General features: G+C 40.3%; 1 protein-coding gene across 2 annotated transcripts in view; it reads right to left on the bottom strand.

Moving 5' to 3' along the window:
- rab5b (RAB5B, member RAS oncogene family) overlaps nt 1–16552 on the bottom strand; it is a 72568-nt gene that overhangs the window by 31947 nt on the left and 24069 nt on the right. The window contains exon 2 of one of the 2 annotated variants that reach the window (XM_041200571.1): nt 11277–11448. The exons of the other annotated variant lie outside the window; for it this stretch is intronic. The gene's annotated coding sequence lies outside the window, so the exon portion shown is untranslated. The remainder of the gene's footprint in view (nt 1–11276; nt 11449–16552) is intronic. 2 annotated transcript variants of the gene reach the window in all.

Here is a 16552-nt window from a genome sequence, read left to right on the forward strand (position 1 = left end):
AATATAACGCCGTTCCTTCATTGTCGCTGGGTCAAAATCCTGGAACTCCCTTCCTAACAGCATTGTGGATGTACTTACACCACATGGATTGTAGTGGTTCAAGAAGGCAGCTCACCACCACCTTCTCAAGGGAAATTAAGGATGGACAATGAATACTGCCCTAGCCAGCAATGCCCATATCCCATGAATGAATAAAAAAATTACGATCAACAACAGGAGGAAGCTAAGTGTCCTAATGGAATAAGGGAGGAGGGGAGGGGAAAAGACGGCAGGTTTCACTTCCAACACTTTGGATGGCTGAAGGGCAGCATTGGCAGAGGCTATGGAGATGGCCTGTCCCACTTAGTTGTCATCTCAGCTAAAGCTCTGGTGCTGGACAGCAAAAAAGCTCCTCACACACAAGGAATTTACCAATTGCAACAAATAGCCAAACTGCTGTGAGCTTCACATATTTCCACTTCTGTCCTAACAAGTCTAACGTTAGCACTGACGTAACCAGTTCTTTTGCAAAAATGCACAGTATGGCATTCCACAATTTCCTGTTAAAGTTTAGCAAGCACTCAGTATGTGGAACAGAGGAACTTTTGTGAAAACTTTAGAGGGGGAGAAACTGAATATACAAACCACGCAGCAAACAAGAACAGATAGAACAAAGGCCTTTGTTTTGACTTCAGGCTAATAAATTGCATAATTACATTTGATATGAATAATCAGCCCAGAATTTTCTGGAGCTGGGCAGGTCCCACATGCCCGGTTAGTTAAGACTTGTTCCTTCAGCATAAAAATGTTTTGGCTACAAAGCTGCTCGGAAGTGTAAGCTTATAACGGCACAGCAAGAGCAACAGGGTGTCTAGGACCTTGATGAACAGTGGGACAAGCAGTTCATCAATTTAACCAAAGAGGTTTATGATTGAGGAATAAACAGAGAAGGGTCGAGGAGGGGATTTAGAGTAGGTGAATTCAATGTCAAACTAAGTTCTGAGATAGTAAGAAAGATCGAATTCAGAGAGATGAGAAAAAGGAAAAGTAGGAATTTTTTTTCATTAAAAAATTTGACATTTTGAAAATCAACAATTCATAACTTAAAGGAATGAGTGTTCAGACTTAACTGTTCACTTTCTGCATAAGGGAGGTTGATTACATTGTTAAAAGAGTACTTATGCTGCTAATTACTAGACAAAACTTTCTGTTGTGTTTCATGGGTAATTAATGGCCAAATCCAGCAATTTGGCAAAAATTAAGGGCAAGATGCTGTTTTCACAAACCCAATGATGGAGCAATACAAATCAGTCAGTAACTTGTAGCAATTCAAAATTTATGGGGTGTATCTTTCTCACTATAAGTCACTCGGTGATTTTCACATTAATAATGGTGTGTTGTTTAGAAGCTGTTATTTTTTTCAACAAGATCTGGGCCTTTGTTTGACTTTAGCTTATACAAGTATTACATGCTTCACTGGAACAATTGTTGACCTGAAGTCAGTTTGAGTTTTTTTGTTCCATAGATACATATTTTAGCTCAGGAAAATAAAGCCATATCTTATTCAAAGTAATATTGATGTTAATAAACATTAACAGTGAATTTTCTGAAGGAGGGATCAGTGTTAATAATTTTTGCTGAGTGTGGGCAAGGGGTATCACTTGACACACTGTGGGTGTACCTACACCACATGGACTGCAGCGATTCAAGAAGGCAGCTCAACACCACCTTCTCAAAGGCAATTAGGGATGGGCGATAAATGCTGGCTGAGCCAGCGACACCCACACCCCATGAATGAATTTTAAAAAACTGACCTAGGTGGCCACACAGCAGAAACCCACCAGTGTCACATCAACTGAACACACCGCGCTGCATCCTCTACCACTAAAAATAACAGTTATATCATGGAAACGCCATAAGCTCTGAATTCTCCTGTGAGTCTCACACCGTCTGAATTGGACATAATCGTTGGATCAAAATTCTAGAAATCCTTAACACCACGGTGGGGGCTAATCACTACAATCAACACAACAGTTCAAGGTGATGGCCCATGACACTCACCTTCCCAGGGTAACTAGGGATGGTCAACAATGACATTGACCATGTAGCAAATACAATGTACAAACAATAAAAATAAAACATCCCCTCCAATTGATGAAATTTGACTTAGAATTTTCTTGCAATTCAGAAATAGAAAACTGATCAAATTAATTACCTCAAAATCATCTTCATGTTATGAATACCAACTGGAACAAAACATTTGAACATACGAATTAGGAGGAGTAGGCCACTTGGGCCTTCGAGGCTGCTGCCATTCAATAGGGTCATGGCTGATCTGAATGTAACCTCAACCCCACGTTCCTGCCTACCTCCAATAACCTGTCACCCCCTTGTTAATCAAGAATCTATCTAGCTCTGCCCTAAAATTATTCAAAGACTCTGCTTCCACTGCCTTTTGAGGAAGAGAGTTCCTCAGAAAAAAAAACTCATCTCTGTCTTAAATGAGCAACCCCTTTTTCTTTTTAAATAGTGACTTCTAGTTCTAAATTCTCCCACAAGAGGAACACCCTCTCCACATCCACCCTGTCAAGACCCCTCAGGATTTTAAAGGTTTCAAGTAAGTCACCTCTTACTCTTCTAGGTTCCAGTGGATACAAGCCTAACCTGTCCAGCCTTTCCTCATAACCCCTTGTCCTCACTTATCACCCCACCACCTCTGCATTCAAAGGATCATCCTCCGCCATTTCCGCCAACTCCAGCATGATGCCACCACCAAACACATCTTCCCTTCAGCCCCCCTGGCGGCATTCCACAGGGATCGTTCCCTACGGGACACCCTGGTCCACTCCTCCATCACCCCCTACACCTCAACCCCCTCCCAAGGCACCTTCCCATGCAACCGCAGAAGGTGCAACACCTGCCCCTTCACTTCCCCTCTCCTCACCGTCGAAGGGCCCAAACACTCCTTTCAAGTGAAGCAGCATTTCAATTGCACTTCCCTCAATTTAGTCTACTGCATTCGTTGCTCCCAATGCGGTTTCCTCTACATTGGAGAGACCAAACGCAGACTGGGTGACCGCTTTGCAGAACACCTTCGGTCTGTCCGCAAGCATTACCCAGACCTCCCTGTCACTTGTCATTTCAACACTCCACCCTGCTCTCATGCCCACATGTCCGTCCTTGGCCTGCTGCATTGCTCCAGTGAAGCTCAACGCAAACTGGAGGAACAGCACCTCATCTTCCGACTAGGCACTTTACTGCCTTCCGGACTGAATATTGAGTTCAACAATTTTAGATCATGAACTCTCTCCTCCATCCCCACACCCTTTCCGATTTCCTCCCCACTTTTTTCCCCAATAATTTATTTGGATTTTTCTTTTCCCACCTATTTCCATTATTTTTAAATGAATTTCCATTCATTGTTTTATCTCTACCTTTTAGCCTTTTTTGATTCCTTCACCCCACCCACACTAGGGCTATCTGTACCTTGCTTGTCTTGCTTTCTACCCCTAATTAGCACATTCCTCAGATAGTATCACCACCTTCAACACCTCTTTGCCAAAAGATGTCACAGACAAAAGGACAATCTCCACCTATCACTGGCCCTCTATCCAGCTCTACTTGTGCCCCCCCCCACCCCCCAAACTAGCTTATATTTCACCTCTCTTCTATTTTTACTTAGTTCTGTTGAAGGGTCATTCAGACTCAAAACGTTAATTGTGCTCCTCTCCACAGCTGCTGCCAGACCTGCTGAGTTTTTCCAGGTATTTTTGTTTTTGATTCCTGGTATTAGTCTATTTAACCTTCTCTGAACTGCTTCTACCGCATTCATATCTTTCATTAAATAAGGAGACCAGTACTGTACACAATACTCCAGATGTGGTCTCACCAATGCCCTATACAAATGAAGCATAACCTCCCTGTTTTTGTAATCAGTTGCCCTCGCAATAAATGAATACATTCTATTAGCTTTCCTAATTACTTGCCATATCTGCATATTAACCTTTTGTGATTCATGCATTGGGACACCCAGATCCCTCCGAATCCTCTCTCCATTTAGATATTAAGCTTCTTTTTTTATTCTTCCTGCCAAAATAAATGATTTCACATTTGCCCACATTATACTCCATTTGCCAGATCTTTGCCCACTCACTTAACCTATGTGACATTGTAGCCTCCTTACATTCTCTTCACAATTTACTTTCCTACCTATCTTAGTGTCAGCAGCAAATTTAGCAACCATTCCTTCAGTCCCTTCATCCAAGTTATTTATGTAAATTGTAACAAGTTGACGTCCCAGCACTGATCCCCGTAGCACACCACTCGTCATATCCTGCCAACCGGAAAAAGACCCATTTATGCCAACTCTGCTTCCTGTTAGCTAGCCAATCTTCTATCCATGCCAATATGTTGCCCTCACACCATGAGCTTTTATTTTTCTGCAATAACCTTTGATGTAGCACTTTCTCAAATGCCTTCTGGAAATTTAAATACAGTGCATCTGCTGGTCCCCCTTTATCCACAACACATGTGCCTCCTTCAAAGAACTCCAATAAATTGGTTAAACATGATTTCCCTTTTACAAAACCATGTTGACTCTGCCTGATTACCTTGATTTTTTCTAAGTGCAGTGCTTTAACATCTTTATTACTAGCTTCTAAAATTTTCCCTATGACAGATATTGGGCCAACTGGCCTATAGTTTCCTGCTTTCTGTTTTCCCTTTTAGAATAAAGGAGTTATATTTGCAATTTTCCAATCTAATGGAACCTTGCCCGAATCCAGGGAATTTTGGAAAATTAAAACCAGTGCATCAACTATCTCACTAGCCAATTCTTTCAAAACCTTAGGGTGAAGTCCATCCGTCCCTGGGGATTTGTCAGCCTGCAGCCCCAACAATTTGCTCAACACCACTTCCCTGGTGACTGCAATTTTCCAGTGTTCCTCCCTCCCTTCCATTTCCTGATTTACAACTATTTCCGGGGTGTTTTTTTTGTCCACTATAGTAAAGACCGAAGCAAAATGCCTGTTTGATTCATCCGCCATCTCCCTACTTACCATTGTCAATTCCCCAGACAGACTCTCTATAGGACCAACACTCAATTGGTTAACTATTTTCTTATTTAAATATCTATTGAAGCTCTTACTATCCATCTTTATATTACTAGCTAGCTTTCTCTCATTCTAATTTTTCTCTCCTTATTAATATTGTCATTTTTTGCTGTTGTTTATATTCTTTCCAATCTTCTGACCTACCACACATCTTTGCATAATTATATGGTTTTTCTTTAAGTTTGATACTGTCTTTAACTTTTTTAGTTAACCACAGATGGTGGGTCCTCCCCTTGGAAGTTTTTTTTCTCATTGGAATATATACATTGTGTATTCTGAAATATCCCTTTAAATGTCTGCCACTGAACCTCTGTTGGTCTATCCGTTAACCTCATTTGCCAGTTCACTTCAGCTGGCTCTGCTTTCATGCCCTCATAATTACCTTTAACTTTAAAATACTAGCCTTGGACACACTCGTTTCTCCCTCAAAATGAATGGAAAATTCAAGCATATTATGATCACTGCTACCTAGGGATACCTTCCTTAGGAAATTATTAATCCTATCTTGTTGCTCAATAAAAGGTCTAGTATAACCTGCTCTCTGGTTGGCTCCAGAACAAGCTGTTCTAAGAAACTATTCCGAAAACATTCTATTAACTCATCTATGTTATCTTTGCCCATCTGATTTTTCCAGTCTATATGCAGATTAAAATTCCCAATAATTATTGCTGTATCTTTCTAGCAAGTTCCCATTATCTCTTCTTTTATACTCTGTCCTACCAGGTTGGCACAATTAGGGAGCCTGTACAACATTCCCACAAGTGACTGCTTGCCTTAATCATTCCTCATCTCAACCCAAACCACTTCTACATACTGGTTTCCTGAACTTAGGTCATCCCCCTCTGATGTGCTAATACCATCATTAATTAACAGAGCCACCCCTCCACTTTTTCCTAACTTCCTGTTCTTCCTAAACGTCACGTACCATTCCACATTTAGGTCGCAATTTACGTCATCCTGTAGCCATGTCTCTGTAATGGCTATCAGATCGTACTTATTTATTTCTATTTGCGCTATCTTTTCATCTGTTTTGTTTTGACTGCTACATGCGTTAAGATACAGAGCCTTCAGTTTTGTCCTTTTATTATTTTTGGAGTGTCTTGCTTTATCTGCCAATTTACTCTTAGATTTGCCCTCTCTGCCCCTTCCTGTCACAGTCTGTTTGTCATATCCCATTTTAATAGCTGTCTCTCTTGCCTTGCTTCTACTCTTTGGTTTACCACATCTTGCCAAATTGGATTCCTTGCCCCCACTATTCAGTTTAAAACCCCCTCTACTGCCCTAGTTAGGCAGCTCGAGGACACCAGCCTCTTCAGTGTTCACGTGTAGACTGTCCCAATGATACAGATCCCACTTTCCCCAATACTGGTGCCAGTGCCCCACAAACCAAAACCCGCTTCTCCCACACCAGTCTTTGAACCATGCATCATTTCTCTAACCTTATTTGTCCTATGCCAATTTGCACGTGGCTCAGGTAATTCAGAAATTGTTACCTTTGAGGTTCTGCTTCTTAATTTGGTGCTTAGCTCATCAAACTGACTATGCAGAGCCTCCTTCCTCATCCTGCCTATGTCGTTGGTACCTAAATGGACCATGACCATTGGATCCTCCCCCTCCTACTGCAGGTTCCTCTCCAGCCCTGAGCAGATGTTCCAAAACCTGGCACCGAGCAGGCAACAAAGCTGTCTTGACTCTCTCTCTTTGCTACAGAGAACATTGTCAACCTCCATTACTATACTGTCCCCTACTACCACTACATTCCTTTTTGCTCCCCCAACTTGGATGGCTTCCTGAACCACAGTGCCATAGTCAGTTTGCTTATCCACTCTGCAGCCCCCATTCTCATCCAAACAAGCCGAGAGAACCTTAAACCTGTTGGACAATCGCAGAGGCTCACACTCCTGCACTCTGGGTCCCCTGACCTGTCTACTCACAGTCACACCCTCCTGTCCCTGGCCACTGACCAAATCAAAAGACCCTATCCTAAATAGTGTGACTGCCTCCTGGTATAAAGCTTCCAGGTAAATTTCCCTCTCCCTGGTATGTCACAGAGTCTGCAGCTCAGCTTTCAGCTCAATGACTCTGAGCCAAAGTTCCTCAAAGTGCAAACATTGCCCTGGATCATAATGTTATCCAAGAGCTCCCAAATGCTGCAGCCTTAACACATCACCTGTCCTGCCCTCCTTAGTGTGCTTTAAATAATTACTTAATCAGTTATTTATGTTGCTATCTTATATATTTTATTAACTTTACCATCAAATTGGGTACTATTTTAAACATTAGGGATAGAATAGAACTTACCCACTTATCAAATACCCGCCAAACAGCTAGCTCCTTTCCCTATAGTAGAGCAAGAACCAATTTCTATGCGGTGAGAAAGATGGAAAGAGGAAATGAACAACTTCTTCTCCCCTTCCCCGAACTCCCTTCTCACCAAGCTCCAAGTCTTTACTCAGTTAGTCAGATGCATTCCATTTGCCCAAAAATTGCTCAAACTTGGATTAAAATGGTTTCTAAATGTTTTTGTATAACTTGATATCCAAAAATCTATTCATACTCATGTGATCTAGTTTAAAAAAACGATTGATATGAATCAGTCTTGGTGACACAGGTTTCTTAAAATAACTATTTTTTTCAGTTTATTCACAACTTTTAAAACTAGCAGCATTCTGCACATCCTGTACATCAAGTAACCTATTCCATTTACATTTCATTTTATAGATTACTTCAACATTCATGGGATGCTGCAATTGCAAGTTTTATGGTCTGACTGTTTGAAATAAGCACTGCTACCCAGAATAACAATGAACGTGTGCTGTATCCGTCCACTGTGTGCTGTATCCATCCATTCCTCACCATATTCTTGCACTATCAGGCAGTCAAGGTCGTAGCTAACACTGTACCATTTTTATTACTTAGCAATCTGAAATATCGTTTCTGGCTTCCTAAAAACAGTAGAACGTAATTTTGTTTTTAGAAGGAGTGCCAACACTATTAGATGCTTACACGTTTATTGCTAACTATACATAATACAATTAAAGGGCTTATATACTGTAGATACATCTCAATGTAAGTTTACAGTCCTAGTCCATAAAATTGCTTACCTTCAGCTTCTCATGGAGAAATTGAAACAAGCCAATTGAAAATACACGCAGACACAAACCAATCACGAGTTGATTCTGTTGACACAGCAATCCAGCTGGGGTTTAAGTGCCTCAGCAAAGATCAAGTGGATCTTTCCATTTCATGCACATTCATATAACTTTTAACTCTTAAAAAGTACAGCAGAAAATACTTTTAAAAAACTGTCTTTAATGATCTCTCCTAATTAATGCTGGACAAAGGATTGGCTGCCATATCAACAATAGAAATAAAATACTTACCAATAGTCTTGGGGTGAATTCAGCAATGTGCATTTAAATAGAGCTTATAACATAGTAAAACATTCCAAAGAGCTTCACAAGAGCTTTATCAGATAAAATTTGACTCAAATCCACATAAGGTGATTTTAGGACAGGTGACTTAACACTTGATCAAAGAGGTAGGTACTGAGGAGCTTCTTAAAGGAGCCTGGAGAGATACAGAGGCAGTAAGCTTTAGGGAGGTAGAGCTCAGAGCTCAGGCAGCCGAAGGCACAGCCGCGAATGGTGGAGTGATTAAAATCGGGGAAACAAGAGGCTAGAATTTGAGGAGCAATCAAGAACAAAAATTCTAAAATTGGGGCATTGCCAGATTGGGAGCCAATGTAGGTTAACCAGCAGAGGTTTGATGGTTGAGTAGAACCTGGTGAGAGTTAGGATATGGGCAGCAGAGTTTTGATTTAGTTCAAGCTTATGAAAGTTGGAAGCTGGGAGGCCAGCCATGAGAGCACTGGAATAATCAGGTTTAGAGGTAACAGTGGTATGAATGATGGTTTCAGCACTAGATGAGCTGAGGCAGTGGCAGAGATTGGTAATGTTATATAGGTGGAAGTACACGGTCATGCTGAAGGAGCAGATATGTGGTTGGAGTTCACTTCAGGGTCAAACAGAATGCCAAGGCTGAAAATGGTCTGATTTAGCCTCTAACTGTGACCAGGGAAAGGATGAAGTCGGTCGCTAAAGAATGGAGCATGTGACAGAGATCAAAGTCAATGGTTTCAGTCTTCCTAATAAGTAATTACAAGAAATTTTTGCTCATTCCTGACCAGATGTCAAAAGGCATGATAAATCAAAGACAGTTGGAGGGACAGAGAGATGGTGAGTCAGGTAGAGCTGGGTGACTGTTTTTTAATTATGTTGCAAGGGGCAGCATGTAGATGAGAAATAGGAGGGAAACAAGGATGAATCCTTAAGGGGCTGCAAGGTAAGGATGCAGGAGCAAGAACAGCAGCCGCTGCAGATTCTCTGGCTAAAACTGGATAGATAACAATGGAAGTAGCCAAGGGCAGTTCCAGCTGGAGGACCAAAGAGAGGTGTTGGAGGAGGATGATGTGATCAACTGTGTTTTATGTTATTTGCTGCCTAGGTGAAGCAGTGTTTACATTGCATGTCTCTTTATGATTGATTTATTGGCTGTAAAGTACTTTGGTATGTTATGTTGTTAAAGGTGCTATATAAATGCAAGACCTTTTATTTGTTATGGCCAGAAATCTAATTAATACATAATATAAAATAACCCAAGGTCACTTGGAAGTTCTATTTCCTCAGGGAATTTTGTAGATTAGAACACAAAGTTCAGCTTCAAGTTGTGGCATCTGGTATTTTAAGATTGTTTTGTATATGTAATATGAATTGAGGTGTTCTACTGCAATTTCAGACCATAGCTTCACAGCCTATACCTGACTTCCAGTTAGTATTAAAGCTTACTTAGCTAAATTAATTATAATGCTCCCATCATTTGAATCATTCTCCAGCAGAACTTTTGAATCCTAGGAGTATAGGCACTGCTGTTCATTTACCCTTGAGTAGCAAATACTCAGAACTTAGCCAATGGTACATCAACTGACCTAGTAAGACCATATATGTGGCTGAATCTCTAAGAATTTTGTCATGCACTCAACGTTAAAAGTACAACTAGTATTGTGTCATCCTTCAGTAGTCCATTTTTTTAACTAAGAATGGACAAAGGAATATTCTTCAGATGACACTGTACATTCTGCAGTCATACATTTAAAATTGCATTTATCTTCCCAATTGGTATACAGCTTCATACTTTGATCAGCAATCACTTGTACTATGTCCCATTTTGTTACAGTTGAAACATCTGTGATTTCTGCCATTATCCCATGGGTTCTTATTCTGTGGCACACTTCTTGGTTCTTGGGGTTGTGGACACACACCAGGCTGGGTGTGTCTTTGAGACAGAAAATGCTTTTGGCTGTATTAGATAGTTGATTCTAATTCCTTATTACTAGTTACAATACATGCACAGGACTAAAATTCAGTTATAGCCAGCTACATTTTTGCAAAATGAAGAGTGTTTACATTTCAGTCTGACTACTGCAGGGCAAAGCAAAACATGCATAGTTCTGGAAATCCTCAATATGCTCGATCTGCTGGTGACCACTATGTGGAAAGGAAACCCAGACAGATGTCTGAATTGATATCAACTTGATTATATTTATTTATCAGGAAGTCTGTGATTGGCTCCTACTAAAATAAAGTTGGTTTTAATATACTAATTTAGATTGAAGTTAGAGCCATTAAGTTGTATGGGTTTTCCTGTATCTGACAAAGAATAGCTACTAACCTAATAATAAGGGAAATGCAGATTTTGCGAATGAGTTTTATTTAAGTATACCTCCAAAACAATGTAGTTTTATTGGTAGTTGCCCCAATGCACTTCACAGGAATGTTAACAAAATTTGACACCAAGCCACTTAAGGGGACGCTACATGACCAAAGGTAGATTTTAAGGAGTGTCTTAAATGTAGAGAAAGAGGTAGAGAAGTAGAAAGGTTTGGGGAGACATTTCCAGAAAAGATTTGAAACAATACTTGCTGTGGTTGATTTTATCTGAGGATGATCCACAGTCTGTAACTAGCTGAAAAGGCAGCTAGCGTTGACTATGGCAGTGGTACATCACATGTTCGAGGTAAAATGCATGTTGAATCACAGCTCAGGTGAATTATTTTTATACAATGCATTGTGAAAAATAGCAACGTTTACAGCAATCACCATTTTATATTCAATGCCATTCATTTACCTGTTCTATGTTGAATAAATTGTTGGTTTATATGCTGAGTCTCAGTTTGACAGCGTCTGTATTCAATCCGTCTATTGGAGAATCACATGGTGGTACGCAGTACATTCCAGTAAGTTGGCAAGCAAGGGCTCTCCATTTGCTCCTCAGGTCTCAACTATTCTTTATTAAGGTCCTAGGCAGGTAAAGATACATTGGGGATGGGAGGAGTCATCAGTGAAGCTAAACCCAAGTAGAAAGTAAAATTCAAAGCATAATAATCGTTATCCTCGCAGCTAAAGGGAGAAATCAGGCTATCCATTCAATCACCACAACCTTGAGGTCACAAAATGGTCTACTCATTCACTTAAACATTTCAAGTTGTCACATTCCTGATCAAATAACAATATCCTTAAGATTGTCTGGAACTGCTTCCAAAAATCCATCATTTAACACAAAGTGATAAAGGCTTTTCTAATCTTTGGCGCTTTTTTATTTTTAAGACATAATTTTCAAATATCAAATCTATAATTAATTCTTGAAACAGCCTTTGTGGAGTTCTTTTTTTTCTCACTTTATGTCTTTGTTCATAAGCTTCAATCAGCCTGGGACTGCAATACAAGAAAAAGGAACTCTTGTTACAAATGTATAGGGCATTCATGAGACCATACCTGCAGTATTGTGTGCAGTTTTCTTCTCCATATTTAAGGATATACATGAATTGGAGATGGGACAGAAGAGACTCGCTCGTTTGGTTCCTGGGAGGAAAGGGTTGTCCTAAGATGAAAGGCTGAGTGAACTGGGTTATACTCAATGGAGTTTAGAAGAATGAAAGGTGATCTTATTGAAACATACATGATTATGAAGGAGCTTGACAGGATAGACACAGAGGTTCTTTCCCCTGGGAGGGAAATCTAGAACGCAGGGGCACAACCTCAGGAAATGGGAGCAATCGGTTTGGGCTGGGAGAAGGAGAAATTTCTTCACTCAGAGTCGGGAATCTGTGGAATTCTCTAGCTCAGAGGGTTGCAGCCATTGCCGATGATTCTTTGGCTACAATTAGATAGTTAAGAATGGAACCAGGGAAGTGCATTCCCACCCAACTGATGATGGTGGGGATGGAATGGAGGATGATGGTGTGTCAAAGGCTGTAGATAGGTCGAGAAGGATGAGGAGGGTTAGTTTACCTCGTATATCCCATCTGTTGTTTGCAGGATCTCGCTGTTCGTAAATGTTTGTCTACAGAAAAGTAACTATGATTTTAAGGTAATTCATTAGCTGATAGCAGCTTTGGGAGATTTCAAGGACCTGAAAGTCCCAAGAAATGCAAGTTTTTTTTAATAAAAATGTTGGGTACCTGTTACTTATTTTAATATATGTTTTGGCTTACATTTTACTCACTTCATGGATACAAGTTTAGCACTGCCTCATGACATTAACAACTTGCATTTTATAGCACTTTTTACTTTGTAAAGCTTCTCAAGGTGCTCCACAGGAGTGTCAAACAAAACTTAGCACCAAGCCATTTAAGGAGATATTAGGGTAGTGAAAGAGGTAGATTCGAGGAGTGTCTTAAAGGAGAAAAGTGAGTTAGAGACATGAGAGATTTACGAAGGGAACTCCAAAGCTTATGGCCTTGGCAGCTGAAGGCACAGCCACCAATGGTTGCAGTGATTAAACTCAGGGATGCACAAGAGGCCAGAACTGGAGGAGTACAGTTACCTTGGATAGGTGCAGACTGGAGGAGGTTGAAGACATAATGAGGGGCAAGGTTATGGGGGGGAGGTGCTTGAAAACAAGTAATAAATATTGAACTGGCTTCCACCACCATTTCAGGCAGTCAATTCAAGATCATAATTAGAATCAAAATTAAAATTTTACAGCACAGCCCACCATTCTCTGAAAGCGGCAGTGTCAGTACTATACGTTCTCGGAAATCAGTCATGTTCACACTCTTTTATGAACTCTAGTCTGCCTAACAATCACATCGCAAAGAACTTGAATTACAGCAGATTGTGTCAAATTGCGCATTCTAGATAGACTGCTGGGTGAGTATTGTCCTCCCACTTCCTGTTGGTGAGATTAAGAAATTTTCTATTTCCATCACAGTGGTGGAAGTACATGAAGTCATCTTTGAAAAGGCTATCCAACTAGTCCTACTACTCTGCTCTTTTCCCCTATTCCTGCAAGTTTCTCTCTTTTAAGTACATATCCAATTCCCTTATAAAAGTTAATACTGAATCTGTTTCGTCTACCCTTTCAAACAGTGCATTCTAGAATCTATAAAGAGAAATTATCTTCATCCCACCTCTGGCTTTTTTGTCAATTACCCACATCTGTTTCATCTGCTTACCGACCCTTTTGTCAGTGGAAGTAGTTCCCTTATTCACAGAGTAAAAGCCCTTAACCTTCTCTACTCCAAGGAGAACAATTCCAGTTTCTCCAGTCTTGTCATGTTAATGAGGTTCCTCATCCCTGGTATCATTCTAATAAAAAACCAAAGCAAAATACTGTAGATGCTGGAAATCTGAAATAAAAACAGAAAATGCTGAAATATTCAGCAGGCTTGGCAGCATCTATGGAGAGAAAACTAGATTTAACACCAAGGCTACAGGCTTGAAATGTTCCGTTTTTTCTCTTCACAGATGCTGCCGGGTCTGAGTGTTTCCAGCATTTTCTGTTTTTCTTCACCATTCTAGTAAATTTTCTCTGCCTCCTCTTCAAGGCCTTGACATCTTTCTTAAAGTTGTGGTGTTTAGAATTGGACACAATACTCCAACTGAGGCCTAAACAGTGATCTATAATGGTTTAGCAAAACTTCCTTGCTTTTGCATTCCATTCTATTTATAAAGCCAAGGATCCTTTTGTTTTATTAACTGCTATATCAACTTGTCTTGCCATCTTCAAAGATTTCTGTAGGTAAACCCATCTCGGCTCTTGCACCCCCTTTAAAATGGTGCAACTTTTGCCAGAGCTTTTGTGGATTCACAATGTACAGTATTCATGTTTCAACCTCTGAACACATGCTGCCTTAATTAAGGGGTCCATTGGCTACCAAAATTGTAAAGGCATTGCTGTGAGTTTGAAAATTAGAAAATAAATGCAGATGGGGATTGCAGACTCAACAGCTCCATAGTGAAATATATCAGAAATCCTACTGTCGTATTGCACAACTAAATTTCACCAAAAGAGAAAAAAACTTGCATTTATATAGCCTCAAGACATCCCAAAATACTTTACAGCTAATTGAGTACTTTAGAATTGTAGTCACTGATGTAAGGAAAAGCAGCAGCAAATTCATGCACAGCAAGCTCTTACATACAACAATAAGATAATGATGATATATTCTGTTTAAGTGATATTGGTTGAGGGATAAATCGTAGCCAGAACACTGCAAAGAATTTTCCTGCTCATTTTTTCCAAAATAATGCCTTGGGATATTTTACATCTACCTGAGTGGCAAGCAAGGCCTTTATGCAAACCCAACTTTTCCACTTAGCTATAACCTCACTTCAGTATGCAAAATAAACAGTAAACTTATTCAATTTAAGCATTCCTTGGCATGTCATCTATCACTAGTATTCTTGAAGACGAAATGTATACAAATTGCCACTCAGAGTCATGTTAGCACTGTAATTTAGCTAGGCACACTGCACCTTCTATTCTATGTAAGAGTTTACACAGGTATTGAAAGGGCAACAGCAGGTAAGCTGTCTCAATGGAGGCAAACCAAAAATGTTTTGTTTCTAGGTGCAAAAAAAAACTTGTGCTTTGCCTCTTCGTTTTCATACTGCAGCAGCTTTAGAAAGTCATATACGCTTAATTATGAAAGACTCATGATTGATCACTATTTTAAGTTAAATTCACTCATCTACTCTAACCAAGACATCATGTATGTTTCTTGTACAGCTCTCTTACACAGTCCTTTAGATCATTTTGAAATACTGAAATTTCCTATGATTTCACAATTATTTGAATGCATTTTTCATTACTAAGATGGGAAAATCCACAATGAAGTTTTGGACAAATAAGTAATGTGTTTTCAATATTAGGTGTATCTAGTGGAGAGAAAGCACACAAATAGTTGAATTTTTTTCAGACTTCACAGTAATTCAGGCTGCATCTTCTCCCACCTACATCAGATTAGAATAGGGGCAATTTCACTACCTACAGCTTGGCTATTAATGCTGATCATAGCGTGTAAGTGGACCTTCAAAGCACCCTTCCAAAAACCAGGGTCGACCATATGCCAAGAATAAAATGTGTACTGCAGTACTGTTGGTGTAGCTGGTCACCATTTTGAAATGTGAAAAAAAATAACACCAGTAATTCAAATTACATCAACGTGTCACATTTTATTTAATCTTATCGTGTCCATGGACAGTCTATACATGGCCCTACCAGAACTGGACACATTTTTGCATCTTGTTGTTGAATCCGGCAAGATCTGCAACAGTGCAGGGTTCCTCTAGCGATAGACATTGCAGGAGATGTTGCATAGTCTGTGGCTCAGTTCCACATTCACAAGTTGTCGGGCAGGTTGTATATCCCCATTTGCTTAGTGACACCTTTGAACGACCTACACCAGTCCTAAGTCTGTTAAGGCACTTCCAGGTTGCCCAGTTGCAATTAGCTCCTGGGGAAAGGCTTTCATCCGGTAGAATTTCCATCGCTGGGGGTTGTTCAAGACTGGCGAGCCGGTCTTTCCACAAGGTGATGCGGGCTTCAGATGGGGTTGATTGTAATGGAACAACACTGTTCATGAAGCTATTCCTTGACTTTAGGCGGCTGGGTGTAGGTGTACGACCGTGAAGAGGGTGCCTCTCATCTGATGTTTGACAGAGTCGCTCTTTCTTGCTGGTTACCATCCTTCTTATATCACGGGGAACGATACTCACCAGGATATATAGGCTGTTGGTGTTTGTTGGTTTTAAACAACCTGTGATAAGTCGGCAGCTTGCATTCAGAATGGCATCCATCTTCTTAGCATGAGTAGATCTTTCCCGTGCAGAGTAGGCATATTCGGCAGTGGAATAGCAATGAGCAAGTGCACTGGTTCACAATGTTTTCAAGCTTGCTCCCCATTTTGTGTTAGTGAGCTTATTCAGGATGTTGTTTCATGCGCTCACTTTTGCCTGTCTTTTCGGTGTGGTTCTTGAAAGTGAGGCATCTGTCAAGGGTGACTCTAAGTAGATAGGGTGCTCGCAATGCATCAGTGTTGCTCTGCACCAGGTTACTTTAAGCTGACGTTTGGCTTCATAGTTTCTGAGGTGGAATGCACAAACTTGCATCTTTGATGG

Source organism: Carcharodon carcharias, chromosome 12 (genome assembly GCF_017639515.1).
Source record: "Carcharodon carcharias isolate sCarCar2 chromosome 12, sCarCar2.pri, whole genome shotgun sequence".
In the NCBI taxonomy this organism is placed as follows: domain Eukaryota; kingdom Metazoa; phylum Chordata; class Chondrichthyes; order Lamniformes; family Lamnidae; genus Carcharodon; species Carcharodon carcharias.